The sequence below is a fragment of the Melospiza melodia genome, chromosome 6, assembly GCF_035770615.1.
Source record: "Melospiza melodia melodia isolate bMelMel2 chromosome 6, bMelMel2.pri, whole genome shotgun sequence".
NCBI lineage: Eukaryota > Metazoa > Chordata > Aves > Passeriformes > Passerellidae > Melospiza > Melospiza melodia.
Genome location: NC_086199.1, coordinates 45885874 through 45904492, shown reverse-complemented (window position 1 = coordinate 45904492; position 18619 = coordinate 45885874).

Sequence of the window (18619 nt, the reverse complement as noted above, 5' to 3'; positions counted from 1 at the left end):
CTTAAAATGCTCGATACGCATGATGGTTCCCAGGTCCAAGGTGTCACCACTACCAAGTCGGCCTGCGGTTTTAGTATCAAGTTCATCCTGCAATTTGCCATCCAGAAGAGGGGCAGTTGAGTTTTGTTTGCCAGAGAAACGGGCCGAGGTTTCTGTTTGGGGACATATGGCTGAGAGTGGCCGGCTGGCCCCTGAATATCCACGATACACAGCATGGTTCCCAGATCCAAGGTGGCACCAGTGCCAAGTTGGGCTGGTTTGATAGTACCAAGTGTCTCCTGCAATCTGCCATCCAGAAGCGGGGCAGCTTACTTTTGTTTGCCAGAGAAATAGGCCTAGGTTTTTGTCTGGGGGCCTGTGGCTAGGAGTGGCCGGCTGGCTCCTAAGAATCCACGATACGCAGGATGTTTCCCAGACCCAAGGTGGCACCAGTGCCAAGTCGGGCTGGTTTGATAGTACTAAGTGGCTCCTGCAAACTCCATCAAAAAGTTGGCAGGCGTGTTTTGTTTTCCAGGGAACAGCGCCGTTGATTTTGTTTGGGGGCCTGTGGCTGGGAGTGGCCGGCTGGCTCCTTAGAATCCACGATACGCAGGATGGTTCCCAGACCCAAGGTGGCACCAGTGCCAAGTCGGGCTGGTTTGATTACACCAAGTGGCTCCTGCAATCTGCCATCCAGAAGTGAGGCAGCTAAGTTTTGTTTGCCAGAAAAAAGGGCCGTGGTTTTTGTTGGGGGCCTGTGGCTGGGAGTGGCCGGCTGGCTCCTTAGAATCCACCATACGCAGGATGGTTCCCAGACCCAAGGTGGCACCAGTGCCAAGTCGGGCTGGTTTGATAGTCCCAAGTGGCTCCAGCAAACTGCCATCCAGAATCGGGGCAGCTGAGTTTTGTTTGCCAGGGAAATGGGCCGTTGTTTGTGTTTGGGGGCCTGTGGCTGGGAGTGTTCGGCTGGTTCCTGAATATGTACGATACGCAGGATTGTTCCCAGACCCAAGGTGGCACCAGTGCCAAGTCGGGCTGGTTTGATGGTGCGAAGTGGCTCCTGCAATCTGCCATCCAGACGCGGGGCAGCGGATTTTTGTTTCCATGAGAAATGGTCCGTGGTTTGTTTTTGGGGGTATATGGCTGGGCCTGGCCGGCTGGCTCCTTAAAAAGCTCGATATGCAGGATGGTTCCCTGACACAAGGTGGCACCAGTGCCACGTCGGGCGGTTTTCGTAGTACAAAGTGCGTCCTAAAATTTGCCATCCAGAAGAGGGGCAGTTGAGTTTTGTTTGCCAGAGAAAAGGTCCGTGGTTTGTTTTTGGGGGCATATGGCTGAGAGTGGCTGGCTGGCCCCTGAAAATCCACGATACACAGGATGGTTCCCAGATCCAAGGTGGCACCTGTGCCAAGTCGGGCTGATTTGATAGTACTAAGTAGCTCCTGCAATCTGCCATCCAGAAGCGGGGCAGCTTACTTTTGTTTGCCAGGGAAACGGGCCGAGGTTTGTGTTTGGGGGCCTATGGCTGAGAGTGACCGGCTGGCTCCTGAAAAGCTACAATAGGCAGGATGGTGACCAGACCCATGGTGGCACCAGTGCCAAGTTGGGCTGGTTTGATAGTACCAAGTGGTTCCTGCAATCTGCCATCCAGAAGCAGGGCAGCTGAGTTTTGTTTGCCAGAGAAAAGGGCCTTGGTTTGTGTTTGGGGGCATATGGCTGGGTGTGGCCAGCTGGCTCCTTAAAATGCACGATATGCAACATGGCTCCCAGACCCAAGGTGGCACCAATGCCAAGTTGGGCTGGTTTGATAGTACCAAGTGGCTCCTGCAATCTTCCATGATCACGTGGAGAAATACTTTCTGGTTTCAGCCTCATGCTCTTTCTTCTCTCCCTCAACTTCTCTATCACCTCTCATCTGGTTCACATGCGCTGTCTTCAAGGTCCACAGGCTACTTTTCACAGAATCTTCTGGCCTGATGAAGTAAGAATGATGAATAGAACAGAGCTGGGATCTATTTTCCAGTTTGGATAAAATGCATTCTGCACACAAATCCAAGGAGAACGGGCTGCCCCGATGCCCAGAAAATCTTTCACTCCTGCTAGTGTTCTACGTCAACCGCAACTTAGTCTGAAAGAAAAGCTTTTTCTCTGAGAGCATCTGAGAGGTTTGCATGAAGCCCTGATATCTGACATATGCAATTTTGAATAGGAGAGGAAAAAGAAAATGGCAAGGAGTTTTTAATTTTAGTGGTTTCAATTTTAATTTCCGTGCACTTTTTCAAAACTTGTCAGCTCAAATGCCCATCAACATCTTTTAGTCATCTGTAAGTCAGTATTCATATAAAATGTGCTTCAAATCCAAAGAATTTCAAATTTGCACTCCAAGCTTCTATGCCTAGATTTATGATTTCCTACACATATTAGATGAAAGGAAGGCCTTTTTTACTGTGGGAGTGCTGGAACACTGGAACAGGTTGCCCAGAGAAGTTGTGGGTGTCCCATCCCTGAAAGTATTCAAGGTCACCTTGGACGGGGCTTGGAGCAGCAACAAAGGAGAAGCTTGATGGTAGAGAAACAAAGTTGGACTATAGAAGAAACTCGGATTGAAGTATAGGATCAAGTTTTCTCTCAGCTCTTGGGGTAAATTCAAAGTTGTACAAAATGACATTTATCTGTGCTATTCACTACTGTAACAGAAAGTTTCATGAAAACTGTACAGAAGATAGTAAATTTTAAAAGAGATAAGAATTACAGCATAAAATCCATGGGATAGGTTACAACATGAGACACTCTCTAAGAGAAAATCTCTTTGTTTCAGCACTTCATCGGGGTAAGATTTCATGAAGTGCCAAAGAAGGCGGCAAAATATCATTCGGGACATTATTTACTGGAATTCAGCCTGGCCATTAGTAGGAACTGCCTTTGAACATATCATGTAGATATACCACACACGCTTTCCCTTCACTGAAAAATTACTGTTTACAACAAATAAGCAATTGACGATCAAAATTGATTGAAAGCATCTTAAACATGTCAAGTATTTCATTGTAGATGATCTGTGATCCAAATGCTTCTTCCACCTTCGAGAGGGACAGAAGAATTCTTCCATATCATGATGGTTTAAAATTGTATCAACCAATGTTTTCTGCTGAAAAGATATCATCTATTTTTTTCTATTTTTGGAAGAAAATATTCCTAGACATACAACAGGTGAGAACTAAGTAATTTTAAAGAAACAAATGAAATGAAAATATTCTGTAAATAGAATGAAATGAAAAGCTGTGTTTTAAATAGGAGCTAAATATTAAACAGAATTTTTGTACCAGGCATTTGAATTACTGCACCAGCTCTTTTGCCCATCAAGAGAGGCATTTAGCATTTCAGTCTTTTCCAAGGTGTTCATGATCTGCTATGCTGATCTCTGTGTGTGCCTAGGTGTGTGTGGAGGGGGGGGCATATGAAGGGGAGTGTGTATGTTTGCTTTACAATTGTTGTGGCAGATTCATGCCTCAGCTCCACATTTTGTTTTAAAAAGGTCACACCGAGTGGATATGAAGTTTACTATCAACAAGAGATCGATTCCCAAATCATCCATTTGACTCTCCCTTATAAATCATGTGCTTTGTTGCATATTTTATCAAATATACTTTCAAGCCAGATGGAGGAAGGAGGATGTGGGAATCCCTCCACCATCTTGCAACTTTTATGTAAGTAGGTTTTCAAGAAAATCATCATTTCTCTTTTAAATATGTCTGGAACAGGCATGATGGTAGTGTCAACCTGTTGGAGTTTTTGTTGCTGGAAGAAGTTGTACAAAAGGATTGGTTTTTACATTGACCAGTTACTGAATCAAGCGCAGGAATACATTGGAAATTTAGCTGGGGGTTCCTTTTCCCAGCAGACTACTTCTAGAACGAGCTTGTACACTGAAGCTGACTCTTTTGCTCTCTTTTTGTTTCTTTCCTATTTTCTTGGCTTCTTTGCCACTATCTAGACAATTTTGGAACTTTGTTCCCAACTAAAATGGTTTCAATAGTCTGATTGTGATCATACATTTTTACAAGGAATTTTTAAAATCTTTCCTCGAGTCCAGAAAGTCAAGGACTTAGATCTTTTTCTTCCCTTATCAATATTGCCATGAAATTGATAAATAAAGACCAACTCTTTATTTTTGTTTTTAACCCACGTAGATAATTCCCATCCATTAATCCATTTTGTGGACCAATAGCTGCCATTCTGATGGAAGCTGTCACTTCTTAACAATAGGCATTCTGTGACTATGTTGACTGCACTTTGGGTGAAGATCCTAACTGGTCTTAGATATACATAGGGAGAAATTTGCTCAGCCAGTGTCAGTCTTAAGCATGCGTATCAGAAGATCTTTCTAGAGCTGGGAATTTTCCCATGAAAGGGATTCAGTTAGGGAAGAGACACTTGTGCCAGAGTTTTACATTCTTCTTGAACACTGCTTAAGGAACTTAGATGCCATGTCCATTTGGATCTCTGCACAGAACTTTGTCATGCCAGCGCTTTGAAATGCATCTTGAAGAGAATTCACTAGCACAGAATGAAAGAGAGTGGAAGGGGTTGGTGGGGCTAACCAGGCCCAACCCCCCTGCCTAAACCAGGATACCTAGAGCCTCTTGCCCAGGATTCTATCTGGGTGTACTTTTAATGTCTTCAAAGATCCAGGCTCCACAATCTTTCTGGGCAGTCTGTGCCGTGGTTCAGTCACCCTGACAGTAAAGAAACATTTACTGATGTTCAAAGGCAATCTCCTGTATTTCAGTGTGTGCCCACTGCCTCTTGTCTTTTCCCTCAGCATCACTGAAAAGACACTGATTCCCTCCCCTTTGCACTATTGCTTCCATATGTATGTGTGATGCCATGTAGAGGTATGTCAAAAACCTCCCTGAAGCCCAGGCAGATAATATTCCCTTCATCTACCAGTCAAGTTGATTCATCAGAGGAGTTTAAAGTGATGTTCAGCATGAAATTCCCCTGAAAAATCATGCTAACTACATTATTTGGTCATCTGTCATGTGCCTGGCAAGGATTTCCAGGAAGAGCTGCTTCATCAACTTCCTGGGGATAAAAAAGAGGCTGGCTGGTTTGTACTATGGCGAGTCCTCTTAATTGCCTTTTTTGAAGATGGGTGTCATTTGCTAACATCCACTCTTTAGCTCCTCTTCTCATCTACACCTCGGCAAAAAGCTTTTCCACTATGTCTGGCTAGGAAAAACTGTGCCAGCACAGAAAACATCTCCCATCGTGTTCTAGAAGTTGCACGGATGTCTGCCAAGTGTTTGGCAGGAAGAAAAGAAAAGTTGTCCAAAACAGCTTCCAATCGAATGTTCCTGTGATTGGAAAAGTCAGGAGAGTGCAAAGGTACTGTTTTCTATCAGTTGGCAAGGTGCGCACACAATCCCAGTGTTGTACAGCTTGCTTCTTCACCTTCCCGAAGCTGCCGCTCTCGCCGGCTGCCGGAGCCCAAGAAGCGGCTTCTTCGCGCAAAGACGATTGTGCCGCTCACAGTGCTCTCCTTAGCGCGGCTTCTGCCGAAAGACGCCCGGCAGCGGCTCTTACCTCCGGAGAGCATCCTACCTTCGTCTTTAGCTCCTCTTCTCATCTACACCTCGGCAAAAAGCTTTTCCACTATGTCTGGCTAGGAAAAACTGTGCCAGCACAGAAAACATCTCCCATCGTGTTCTAGAAGTTGCACGGATGTCTGCCAAGTGTTTGGCAGGAAGAAAAGAAAAGTTGTCCAAAACAGCTTCCAATCGAATGTTCCTGTGATTGGAAAAGTCAGGAGAGTGCAAAGGTACTGTTTTCTATCAGTTGGCAAGGTGCGCACACAATCCCAGTGTTGTACAGCTTGCTTCTTCACCTTCCCGAAGCTGCCGCTCTCGCCGGCTGCCGGAGCCCAAGAAGCGGCTTCTTCGCACAAAGACGATTGTGCCGCTCACAGTGCTCTCCTTAGCGCGGCTTCTGCCGAAAGACGCCCGGCAGCGGCTCTTACCTCCGGAGAGCATCCTACCTTCGTCTTTCGCGTCTTTTGTAGTCTACATCTTAGCAAAACGCTTCTCCACTATGTCTGGCTAGGAAAAACTGTGCCAGCACAGAAAACATCTCCCATCGTGTTCTAGAAGTTGCACGGATGTCTGCCAAGTGTTTGGCAGGAAGAAAAGAAAAGTTGTCCAAAACAGCTTCCAATCGAATGTTCCTGTGATTGGAAAAGTCAGGAGAGTGCAAAGGTACTGTTTTCTATCAGTTGGCAAGGTGCGCACACAATCCCAGTGTTGTACAGCTTGCTTCTTCACCTTCCCGAAGCTGCCGCTCTCGCCGGCTCCCGGAACCGAAGAAGCGGCTTCTTCGCGCAAAGACGATTGTGCCGCTCACAGTGCTCTCCTTAGCGCGGCATCTGCCGAAAGACGCCCGGCAGCGGCTCTTACCTCCGGAGAGCATCCTACCTTCGTCTTTCGCGTCTTATGTAGTCTACACCTCGGCAAAAAGCTTTTCCACTATGTCTGGCTAGGAAAAACTGTGCCAGCACAGAAAACATCTCCCATCGTGTTCTAGAAGTTGCACGGATGTCTGCCAAGTGTTTGGCAGGAAGAAAAGAAAAGTTGTCCAAAACAGCTTCCAATCGAATGTTCCTGTGATTGGAAAAGTCAGGAGAGTGCAAAGGTACTGTTTTCTATCAGTTGGCAAGGTGCGCACACAATCCCAGTGTTGTACAGCTTGCTTCTTCACCTTCCCGAAGCTGCCGCTCTCGCCGGCTGCCGGAGCCCAAGAAGCGGCTTCTTCGCGCAAAGACGATTGTGCCGCTCACAGTGCTCCCCTTAGCGCGGCTTCTGCCGAAAGACGCCCGGCAGCGGCTCTTACCTCCTGAGAGTGGCAGCTTCGGGAAGGTGAAGAAGCAAGCTGTACAACACTGGGATTGTGTGCGCACCTTGCCAACTGATAGAAAACTGTACCTTTGCACTCTCCTGACTTTTCCAATCACAGGAACATTCGATTGGAAGCTGTTTTGGACAACTTTTCTTTTCTTCCTGCCAAACACTTGGCAGACATCCGTGCAACTTCTAGAACACGATGGGAGATGTTTTCTGTGCTGGCACAGTTTTTCCTAGCCAGACATAGTGGAAAAGCGTTTTGCTAAGATGTAGACTACAAAAGACGCGAAAGACGAAGGTAGGATGCTCTCCGGAGGTAAGAGCCGCTGCCGGGCGTCTTTCGGCAGAAGCCGCGCTAAGGAGAGCACTGTGAGCGGCACAATCGTCTTTGCGCGAAGAAGCCGCTTCTTGGGCTCCGGCAGCCGGCGAGAGCGGCAGCTTCGGGAAGGTGAAGAAGCAAGCTGTACAACACTGGGATTGTGTGCGCACCTTGCCAACTGATAGAAAACAGTACCTTTGCACTCTCCTGACTTTTCCAATCACAGGAACATTCGATTGGAAGCTGTTTTGGACAACTTTTCTTTTCTTCCTGCCAAACACTTGGCAGACATCCGTGCAACTTCTAGAACACGATGGGAGATGTTTTCTGTGCTGGCACAGTTTTTCCTAGCCAGACATAGTGGAAAAGCTTTTTGCCGAGGTGTAGATGAGAAGAGGAGCTAAAGAGTGGATGTTAGCAAATGACACCCATCTTCAAAAAAGGCAATTAAGAGGACTCGCCATAGTACAAACCAGCCAGCCTCTTTTTTATCCCCAGGAAGTTGATGAAGCAGCTCTTCCTGGAAATCCTTGCCAGGCACATGACAGATGACCAAATAATGTAGTTAGCATGATTTTTCAGGGGAATTTCATGCTGAACATCACTTTAAACTCCTCTGATGAATCAACTTGACTGGTAGATGAAGGGAATATTATCTGCCTGGGCTTCAGGGAGGTTTTTGACATACCTCTACATGGCATCACACATACATATGGAAGCAATAGTGCAAAGGGGAGGGAATCAGTGTCTTTTCAGTGATGCTGAGGGAAAAGACAAGAGGCAGTGGGCACACACTGAAATACAGGAGATTGCCTTTGAACATCAGTAAATGTTTCTTTACTGTCAGGGTGACTGAACCACGGCACAGACTGCCCAGAAAGATTGTGGAGCCTGGATCTTTGAAGACATTAAAAGTACACCCAGATAGAATCCTGGGCAAGAGGCTCTAGGTATCCTGGTTTAGGCAGGGGGGTTGGGCCTGGTTAGCCCCACCAACCCCTTCCACTCTCTTTCATTCTGTGCTAGTGAATTCTCTTCAAGATGCATTTCAAAGCGCTGGCATGACAAAGTTCTGTGCAGACAGAGATCCAAATGGACATGGCATCTAAGTTCCTTAAGCAGTGTTCAAGAAGAATGTAAAACTCTGGCACAAGTGTCTCTTCCCTAACTGAATCCCTTTCATGGGAAAATTCCCAGCTCTAGAAAGATCTTCTGATACGCATGCTTAAGACTGACACTGGCTGAGCAAATTTCTCCCTATGTATATCTAAGACCAGTTAGGATCTTCACCCAAAGTGCAGTCAACATAGTCACAGAATGCCTATTGTTAAGAAGTGACAGCTTCCATCAGAATGGCAGCTATTGGTCCACAAAATGGATTAATGGATGGGAATTATCTACGTGGGTTAAAAACAAAAATAAAGAGTTGGTCTTTATTTATCAATTTCATGGCAATATTGATAAGGGAAGAAAAAGATCTAAGTCCTTGACTTTCTGGACTCGAGGAAAGATTTTAAAAATTCCTTGTAAAAATGTATGATCACAATCAGACTATTGAAACCATTTTAGTTGGGAACAAAGTTCCAAAATTGTCTAGATAGTGGCAAAGAAGCCAAGAAAATAGGAAAGAAACAAAAAGAGAGCAAAAGAGTCAGCTTCAGTGTACAAGCTCGTTCTAGAAGTAGTCTGCTGGGAAAAGGAACCCCCAGCTAAATTTCCAATGTATTCCTGCGCTTGATTCAGTAACTGGTCAATGTAAAAACCAATCCTTTTGTACAACTTCTTCCAGCAACAAAAACTCCAACAGGTTGACACTACCATCATGCCTGTTCCAGACATATTTAAAAGAGAAATGATGATTTTCTTGAAAACCTACTTACATAAAAGTTGCAAGATGGTGGAGGGATTCCCACATCCTCCTTCCTCCATCTGGCTTGAAAGTATATTTGATAAAATATGCAACAAAGCACATGATTTATAAGGGAGAGTCAAATGGATGATTTGGGAATCGATCTCTTGTTGATAGTAAACTTCATATCCACTCGGTGTGACCTTTTTAAAACAAAATGTGGAGCTGAGGCATGAATCTGCCACAACAATTGTAAAGCAAACATACACACTCCCCTTCATATGCCCCCCCCTCCACACACACCTAGGCACACACAGAGATCAGCATAGCAGATCATGAACACCTTGGAAAAGACTGAAATGCTAAATGCCTCTCTTGATGGGCAAAAGAGCTGGTGCAGTAATTCAAATGCCTGGTACAAAAATTCTGTTTAATATTTAGCTCCTATTTAAAACACAGCTTTTCATTTCATTCTATTTACAGAATATTTTCATTTCATTTGTTTCTTTAAAATTACTTAGTTCTCACCTGTTGTATGTCTAGGAATATTTTCTTCCAAAAATAGAAAAAAATAGATGATATCTTTTCAGCAGAAAACATTGGTTGATACAATTTTAAACCATCATGATATGGAAGAATTCTTCTGTCCCTCTCGAAGGTGGAAGAAGCATTTGGATCACAGATCATCTACAATGAAATACTTGACATGTTTAAGATGCTTTCAATCAATTTTGATCGTCAATTGCTTATTTGTTGTAAACAGTAATTTTTCAGTGAAGGGAAAGCGTGTGTGGTATATCTACATGATATGTTCAAAGGCAGTTCCTACTAATGGCCAGGCTGAATTCCAGTAAATAATGTCCCGAATGATATTTTGCCGCCTTCTTTGGCACTTCATGAAATCTTACCCCGATGAAGTGCTGAAACAAAGAGATTTTCTCTTAGAGAGTGTCTCATGTTGTAACCTATCCCATGGATTTTATGCTGTAATTCTTATCTCTTTTAAAATTTACTATCTTCTGTACAGTTTTCATGAAACTTTCTGTTACAGTAGTGAATAGCACAGATAAATGTCATTTTGTACAACTTTGAATTTACCCCAAGAGCTGAGAGAAAACTTGATCCTATACTTCAATCCGAGTTTCTTCTATAGTCCAACTTTGTTTCTCTACCATCAAGCTTCTCCTTTGTTGCTGCTCCAAGCCCCGTCCAAGGTGACCTTGAATACTTTCAGGGATGGGACACCCACAACTTCTCTGGGCAACCTGTTCCAGTGTTCCAGCACTCCCACAGTAAAAAAGGCCTTCCTTTCATCTAATATGTGTAGGAAATCATAAATCTAGGCATAGAAGCTTGGAGTGCAAATTTGAAATTCTTTGGATTTGAAGCACATTTTATATGAATACTGACTTACAGATGACTAAAAGATGTTGATGGGCATTTGAGCTGACAAGTTTTGAAAAAGTGCACGGAAATTAAAATTGAAACCACTAAAATTAAAAACTCCTTGCCATTTTCTTTTTCCTCTCCTATTCAAAATTGCATATGTCAGATATCAGGGCTTCATGCAAACCTCTCAGATGCTCTCAGAGAAAAAGCTTTTCTTTCAGACTAAGTTGCGGTTGACGTAGAACACTAGCAGGAGTGAAAGATTTTCTGGGCATCGGGGCAGCCCGTTCTCCTTGGATTTGTGTGCAGAATGCATTTTATCCAAACTGGAAAATAGATCCCAGCTCTGTTCTATTCATCATTCTTACTTCATCAGGCCAGAAGATTCTGTGAAAAGTAGCCTGTGGACGTTGAAGACAGCGCATGTGAACCAGATGAGAGGTGATAGAGAAGTTGAGGGAGAGAAGAAAGAGCATGAGGCTGAAACCAGAAAGTATTTCTCCACGTGATCATGGAAGATTGCAGGAGCCACTTGGTACTATCAAACCAGCCCAACTTGGCACTGGTGCCACCTTGGGTCTGGGAGCCATGTTGCATATCGTGCATTTTAAGGAGCCAGCTGGCCACACCCAGCCATATGCCCCCAAACACAAACCAAGGCCCTTTTCTCTGGCAAACAAAACTCAGCTGCCCTGCTTCTGGATGGCAGATTGCAGGAACCACTTGGTACTATCAAACCAGCCCAACTTGGCACTGGTGCCACCATGGGTCTGGTCACCATCCTGCCTATTGTAGCTTTTCAGGAGCCAGCCGGTCACTCTCAGCCATAGGCCCCCAAACACAAACCTCGGCCCGTTTCCCTGGCAAACAAAAGTAAGCTGCCCCGCTTCTGGATGGCAGATTGCAGGAGCTACTTAGTACTATCAAATCAGCCCGACTTGGCACAGGTGCCACCTTGGATCTGGGAACCATCCTGTGTATCGTGGATTTTCAGGGGCCAGCCAGCCACTCTCAGCCATATGCCCCCAAAAACAAACCACGGACCTTTTCTCTCGCAAAAAAAACTCAACTGCCCCTCTTCTGGATGGCAAATTTTAGGACGCACTTTGTACTACGAAAACCGCCCGACGTGGCACTGGTGCCACCTTGTGTCAGGGAACCATCCTGCATATCGAGCTTTTTAAGGAGCCAGCCGGCCAGGCCCAGCCATATACCCCCAAAAACAAACCACGGACCATTTCTCATGGAAACAAAAATCCGCTGCCCCGCGTCTGGATGGCAGATTGCAGGAGCCACTTTGCACCATCAAACCAGCCCGACTTGGCACTGGTGCCACCTTGGGTCTGGGAACAATCCTGCGTATCGTACATATTCAGGAACCAGACGAACACTCCCAGCCACAGGCCCCCAAACACAAACAACGGCCCATTTCCCTGGCAAACAAAACTCAGCGGCCCCGCTTCTGGATGGCAGTTTGCAGGAGCCACTTGGGACTATCAAACCAGCCCGACTTGGCACTGGTGCCACCTTGGGTCTGGGAACCATCCTGCGTATGGTGGATTCTAAGGAGCCAGCCGGCCACTCCCAGCCACAGGCCCCCAACAAAAACCACGGCCCTTTTTTCTGGCAAACAAAACTTAGCTGCCTCACTTCTGGATGGCAGATTGCAGGAGCCACTTGGTGTAATCAAACCAGCCCGACTTGGCACTGGTGCCACCTCGGGTCTGGGAACCATCCTGCGTATCGTGGATTCTAAGGAGCCAGCCGGCCACTCCCAGCAATATGCCCCCAAAAACAATCCATGGAATTTTTCTCTGGCAAACAAAAATCAGCTGCCCCGCTTCTGGATGGCAGATTGCAGGAGCCACTTTGCACCATCAAACCAGCCCGACTTGGCACTGGTGCCAGCTTGCATCTGGGAACCATGCTGCCTAGCGTGGATTTTCAGGAGCCAGCCGGCCACTCTCAGCCATAGGCCCCCATACAAAACCCACGGCCCGATTCCCTGGCAAACAAAATTAAGCTGCCCCGCTTCTGGATGGGAGATTGCAGGAGGCATTGACACTGTGAAACCAGCCCCACGTGGCACTGGTGCCACCTTGGGTCTGGGAACCATCCTGCGTATCATGGATTTTCAGGAGCCAGCCGGCCACTCCCAGCCACAGGCCCCCAAACACAAACCACAGCATTTTTCTCTGGCAAACAAAATTCAGCTGCCCCGCTTCTGGATGGCAGATTGCATGAGCCACTTGGGACTATCACACCAGCACAACATGGCACTGCTGCCACCTTGGATCTGGGAACCATCCTTCCTATCGTGGATTTTCAGGGGCCAGCCGGTCACTCTCAGCCATAGGCCCCAAACACAAACCACGGCCCTTTTCTCTGGAAAACAAAACTCAACTGCCCCTTTTCCTGATGGGAGATTGCAGGAGCCACTGGGTACTATGAAACCAGCCCTACTTGGCACTGGTGCCACCTTGGGTCTGGGAACCATCCTGCGTATCGTGGATTCTAAGGAGCCAGCTGGCCACTCCCAGCCACAGGCCCCAAAACACACACAACGGTGCTTTTCCCTGGAAAACAAAACTCGCCTGCCAAACATTTGATGGCAGATTGCAGGAGCCACTTGGTTTTATCAAATCAGCCCAACTTGGCACTGGTGCCACCATGGGTCTGGTCACCATCCTGCTTATCGTAGCTTTTCAGGTGCCACCCATTCACCCCCAGCCAGAGGCCCCTAGACAAATATTTCGGCCCGTTTCCCTGGCAAACAAAAGTAAACTACCCCGCTTCTGGATGGCAGATTGCAGGAGCCACTTTGCACCATCAAACCAGCCCAACTTGGCACTGGTGCCACCTCTGGTCTGGGAACCATCCTGCGTATCGTGGGTTCTAAGGAGCCAGCTAGCCACTCCCAGCCACAGGCCCCCAAACAAAAACAACGGCGCTTTTCCCTGGAAAACAGAACTCGCCTGCCAACTTTTTGATGGCAGATTGCCGGAGCCACTTTGTACTATCAAACCAGCCCAACTTGGCACTGGTGCCACCATGGGTCTGGTCACCATCCTGCCTATCGTAGCTTTTCAGGAGCCAGCCGGTCACTCCCTGCCATAGGCCCCCAGACACAAACCTCGGCCCGTTTCCCTGGGAAACAAAAGTAAGCTGCCCCGCTTCTGCATGGCAGATTGCAGGAGCTATTTAGTACTATCAAATCACCCCGACTTGGCGCTGGTGACACCTCTGGTGTGGGAACCATCCTGCTTATCGTGGATTTTCAGGGGCCAGCCGGCCACTATCAGCCATATGCCCCCAAAAACAAACCACGGCCCTTTTCTCTGGCAAACAAAACTCAACTGCCCCTCTTCTGGATGGCAAATTTTAGGACGCACTTTGTACTACGAAAACCGCCCGACGTGGCACTGGTGCCACCTTGTGTCAGGGAACCATCCTGCATATCGAGCTTTTCAAGGAGCCAGCCGGCCACGCCCAGCCATATACCCCCAAAAACAAACCACGGACCATTTCTCATGGAAACAAAAATCCGCTGCCCCGCGTCTGGATGGCAGATTGCAGGAGCCACTTTGCACCATCAAACCAGCCCGACTTGGCACTGGTGCCACCTTGGGTCTGGGAACAATCCTGCATATCGTGGATTCTAAGGAGCCAGCCGGCCACTCCCAGCCACAGGCCCCCAAACACAAACAACGGCGCTTTTCCCTGGAAAACAAAACTCGCCTGCCAGCTTTTTGATGGCAGATTGCAGGAGTCACTTGGTACTATCAAATCATCCCAACTTGGCACTGGTGCAACTATGGGTCTGGGAACCATCCTGCCTATAGTAGCATTTCAGGAGCCAGCCGGTCACTCCCAGCCATAGGCCCCCAGACACAAACCTCGGACCGTTTCCCTGGCAAACAAAATTAAGCTGCCCCGATTCCGGATGGCAGATTGCAGGAGCCACCTGGTAGTGTCAAACCAGCCCGACTTGGCACTGGTGCCACCTTGGGTCTGGGAACCATCCGGCGTATCGTGGATTCTAAGCAGCCACCCGGCCACTCTGAGCCACAGGCGCCCAAACACAAACAACGGCGCTTTTCCCTGGAAAACAAAACTCGCCTGCCAACATTTTGATGGCAGATTGCAGGAGCCACTTGGTGCTATCAAACCAGCCCAACTTGGCACTGGTGCCACCATGGGTCTGGTCACCATCCTGCCTATCGTAGCTTTTCAGGAGCCAGCCGGTCACTCCCAGCCATAGACCCCCAGACAAAAACCTCGGCTCGTTTCCCTGGAAAACAAAAGTAAGCTGCCCCGATTCTGGATGGCAGATTGCAGGAGCCACTTGGTACTATCAAATCAGCCCAACTTGGCACTGGTGCCACCATGGGTCTGGTAAACATCCTGCCTATCGTAGCTTTTCAGGAGCCAGACGGTCACTCCCTGCCATAGGCCCCCAGACACAAACCTCGGCCCGTTTCCCTGGCAAACAAAAGTAAACTGCCCCGCTTTTGGATGGCAGATTGCAGGATGCATTTGGTACTATCAAACCTGCCCGACTTGGCCCTGGTGCCACCTTGGCTCTGGGAACCATGCTGCGTAACGTAGATTCTACGAGGACAGGCGGCCACTCCCAGCCACAGGCCTCTAAACAACGGCGCATTTCCCTGGAAAACAAAACTCGCCTGCCAAATTTTTGATGGCAGATTGCAGGAGCCACTTGGTACTATCAAACCAGCCCAACTTGGTACTGGTTCCACTTTGGGTCTGGTCACCATCCTGCCTATCGTAGCTTTTCAGGAGCCAGCCGGTCACTCCCAGCCATAGGCCCCCAGACAAATATCTCGGCCCGTTTCCCTGGCAAACAAAAGTAAGCTGCCCCGCTTCTGGATGGCAGATTGCAGGAGCCACATGGTACTATCAAACCAGGCCAACATGGCACTGGTGCTACCTTGGCTCTGGGAACCATCCTGCCTATCGTGGATTTTCAGGGGCCAGCCGGCCACTCTCAGCCATATGCCCCCAAACACATACCACGGCCCTTTGCTCTGGCAAACAAAACTCAACTGCCCCTCTTCTGGATGGCAAATTGCAGGACGCACTTGGTACTACGAAAACAGCCCGACTTGGCAGTGATGCCACCTTGGGTCAGGGAACAATCCTGCGTATCGATCTTTTTAAGGAGCCAGCCGGCCACGTCCAGCCATATACCCCCAAAAAAAAACCACTGAACTTTTCTCCAGCAAACAAAAATCCGCTGCCCCGCGTCTGAATGGCAGATTTCAGGAGCTATTTAGTATTATCAAACCAGCCCGACTTGGCACTGGTGCCACCATGAGTCTGGTAAAAATCCTGCCTATCGTAGCTTTTCAGTAGCCAGCCGGTCACTCAAAACCATAGGCCCCCAGACAAATACCTCGGCCCGTTTCCCTGGGAAACAAAGGTAAGCTGTCCCGCTTCTGGATGGCAGATTGCAGGAGCCACTTGGTACTATCAAACCAGCCCAACTTGGCACTGGTGCCACCTTGGGTCTGGGAACCATCCTGCGTATCCTGGGTTCAAAGGAGGCAGCCGGCCACTCCCAGCCACAGGCCTCTAAACAAGAACAACGGCGCTTTTCCCTGGAAAACAAAAGTCGCCTGACAACTTTTTGATGGCAGATTGCAGGAGCCACTTGGTACTATCAAACCAGCCCAACTTGGCACTGGTGCCACCATGGGTCTGGTCACCATCCTGCCTATCGTAGCTTTTCAGGAGCCAGCCGCTCACTCCCAGCCATAGGCCCCCAGACAAATATCTCGGCCCGTTTCCCTGGCAAACAAAAGTAAGCAGCCCCGCTTCTGGATGGCAGATTGCAGGAGCCACATGGTACTATCAAACCAGGCCAACATGGCACTGGTGCCACCTTGGTTCTGGGAACCATCCTGCCTATCGTGGATTTTCAGGGGCCAGCCGGCCACTCTCAACCCTATGCCCCCAAACATATACCACGGCCCTTTTCTCTGGCAAACAAAACTCAACTGCCCCTCTTCTGGATGGCAAATTGAAGGACGCACTTGGTACTACGAAAACAGCCCGACTTGGCACTGATGCCACCTTGGGTCAGGGAACAATCCTGCGTATCGATCTTTTAAGGAGCCAGCCGGCCACGTCCAGCCATATACACCCAAAAAAAACCACGGAACTTTTCTCCAGCAAACAAAAATCCGCTGCCCCCCGTCTGGATTTCAGATTGCAAGAGCTATTTAGTATTATCAAACCAGCCCGACTTGGCACTGGTGCCACCATGAGTGTGGTAATCATCCTGCCTATCGTAGCTTTTCAGTAGCCAGCCAGTCACTCCCAGCCATAGGCCCCCAGACAAACACCTCGGCCCGTTTCCCTGGGAAACAAAATTAAGCTGTCCCGCTTCTGGATGGCAGATTGCAGGAGCCGCTTGGTACTATCAAACCAGCCCAACTTGGCACTGGCGCCACCTTGGCTCTGGGAACCATCCTGCGTATAATGGGTTCAAAGGAGGCAGCCGGCCACTCCCAGCCACAGGCCTCCAAACAAAAACAACGGCGCTTTTCCCTGGAAAACAAAACTGGCCTGCCAACTTTTTGATGGCAGATTGCAGGAGCCACTTGGTACTATCAAACCAGCCCAACTTGACACTGGTTCCACCATGGGTCTGGTCACCATCCTGCCTATCGTAGCTTTTCAGGCGCCAGGCGGTCACTCGCAGCCATAGGCCCCCAGTCACAAACCTCGGCCCGTTTCCCTGGCAAACAAAAGTAAGCTGCCCCGCTTCTGGATGGCAGATTGCAGGAACCACTTTGTACCATCAAACCAGCCCGACTTGGCACTGGTGCCACCTCTGGTCTGGGAACCATCCTGCGTATCGTGGATTCTAAGGAGCCAGCTGGCCACTCCCAGCCACAGGCCCCCAAACACAAACAACGGCGCTTTTCCCTGGAAAACAAAACTCACCTGCCAACTTTTTGATGGCAGATTGCAGGAGCCACTTGGTACTATCAAACCAGCCCAACTTGGCACTGGTGCCACCATGGGTCTGGTCACCATCCTGCCTATCGTAGCTTTTCAGGAGGCAGCCGGTCACTCCCAGCCATAGGCCCCCAGACACAAAGCTCTGCCCGTTTCCCTGGCAAACAAAAGTAAGCTACCCCGCTTCTGGATGGCAGATTGCAGGAGTCACTTTGCACCATCAAACCAGCCCGACTTGGCACTGGTGCCACCTCTGGTCTGGGACCCATCCTGCGTATCGTGGATTCTAAGGAGACAGCTGGCCACTCCCAGCCACAGGCCCCCAAACACAAACAACGGCGCTTTTCCCTGGAAAACAAAACTCGCTTGCCAACTTTTTGATGGAAGATTGCAGGAGCCACTTGGTACTATCAAACCACCCCAACTTGGCAACAAGTGGTTCCTGCAATCTGACATCCAGAAGCGGGGCAGCTTACTTTTCTTTGCCAGGGAAACGGACCGTTGTTTGTGTTTGGAGGCGTATGGCTGGGAGTGGCCGACTGGCTCCTTAGAATCCACGATACGCAGGATGGTTCCCAGACCAGAGGTGGCACCAGTGCCAAGACGGGCTAGTTTGATGGTGCAAAGTGGCTCCTGCAATCTGCCATCCAGAAGCGGGGTAGCTTACTTTTGTTTGCCAGGGAAACGGGCCGAGTTTTTGTCTGGGGGCCTATGGCTGCGAGTGACCGACTGGCTCCTGAAAAGCTACGATAGGCAGGATGGTGACCAGACCCATGGTGGCACCAGTGCCAAGTTGGGCTGATTTGATAAAACCAAGTGGCTCCTGCAATCTGCCATCAAAAAGTTGGCAGGAGAGTTTTGTTTTCCAGGGAAAAGCGCCGTTGTTTGTGTTTGGGGGCCTGTGGCTGGGAGTGGCCGGCTGGCTCCTTAGAATCCACGATACGCAGCATGGTTCCCAGACCCAAGGTGGCACCAGTGCCAAGTTTTGCTGGTTTGATAGTACCAAGTGGTTCCTGCAATCTGCCATCCAGAAGCAGGGCAGCTTACGTTTGTTTCCCAGGGAAACGGTCCGAGGTTTTTGTCTGGGGGCCTATGGCTGGGAGTGACCGGCTGGCTCCTGAAAAGCTACGATAGGCAGGATGGTGACCAGACCCATGGTGGTACCAGTGCCAAGTTGGGCTGATTTGATAGTACCAAGTG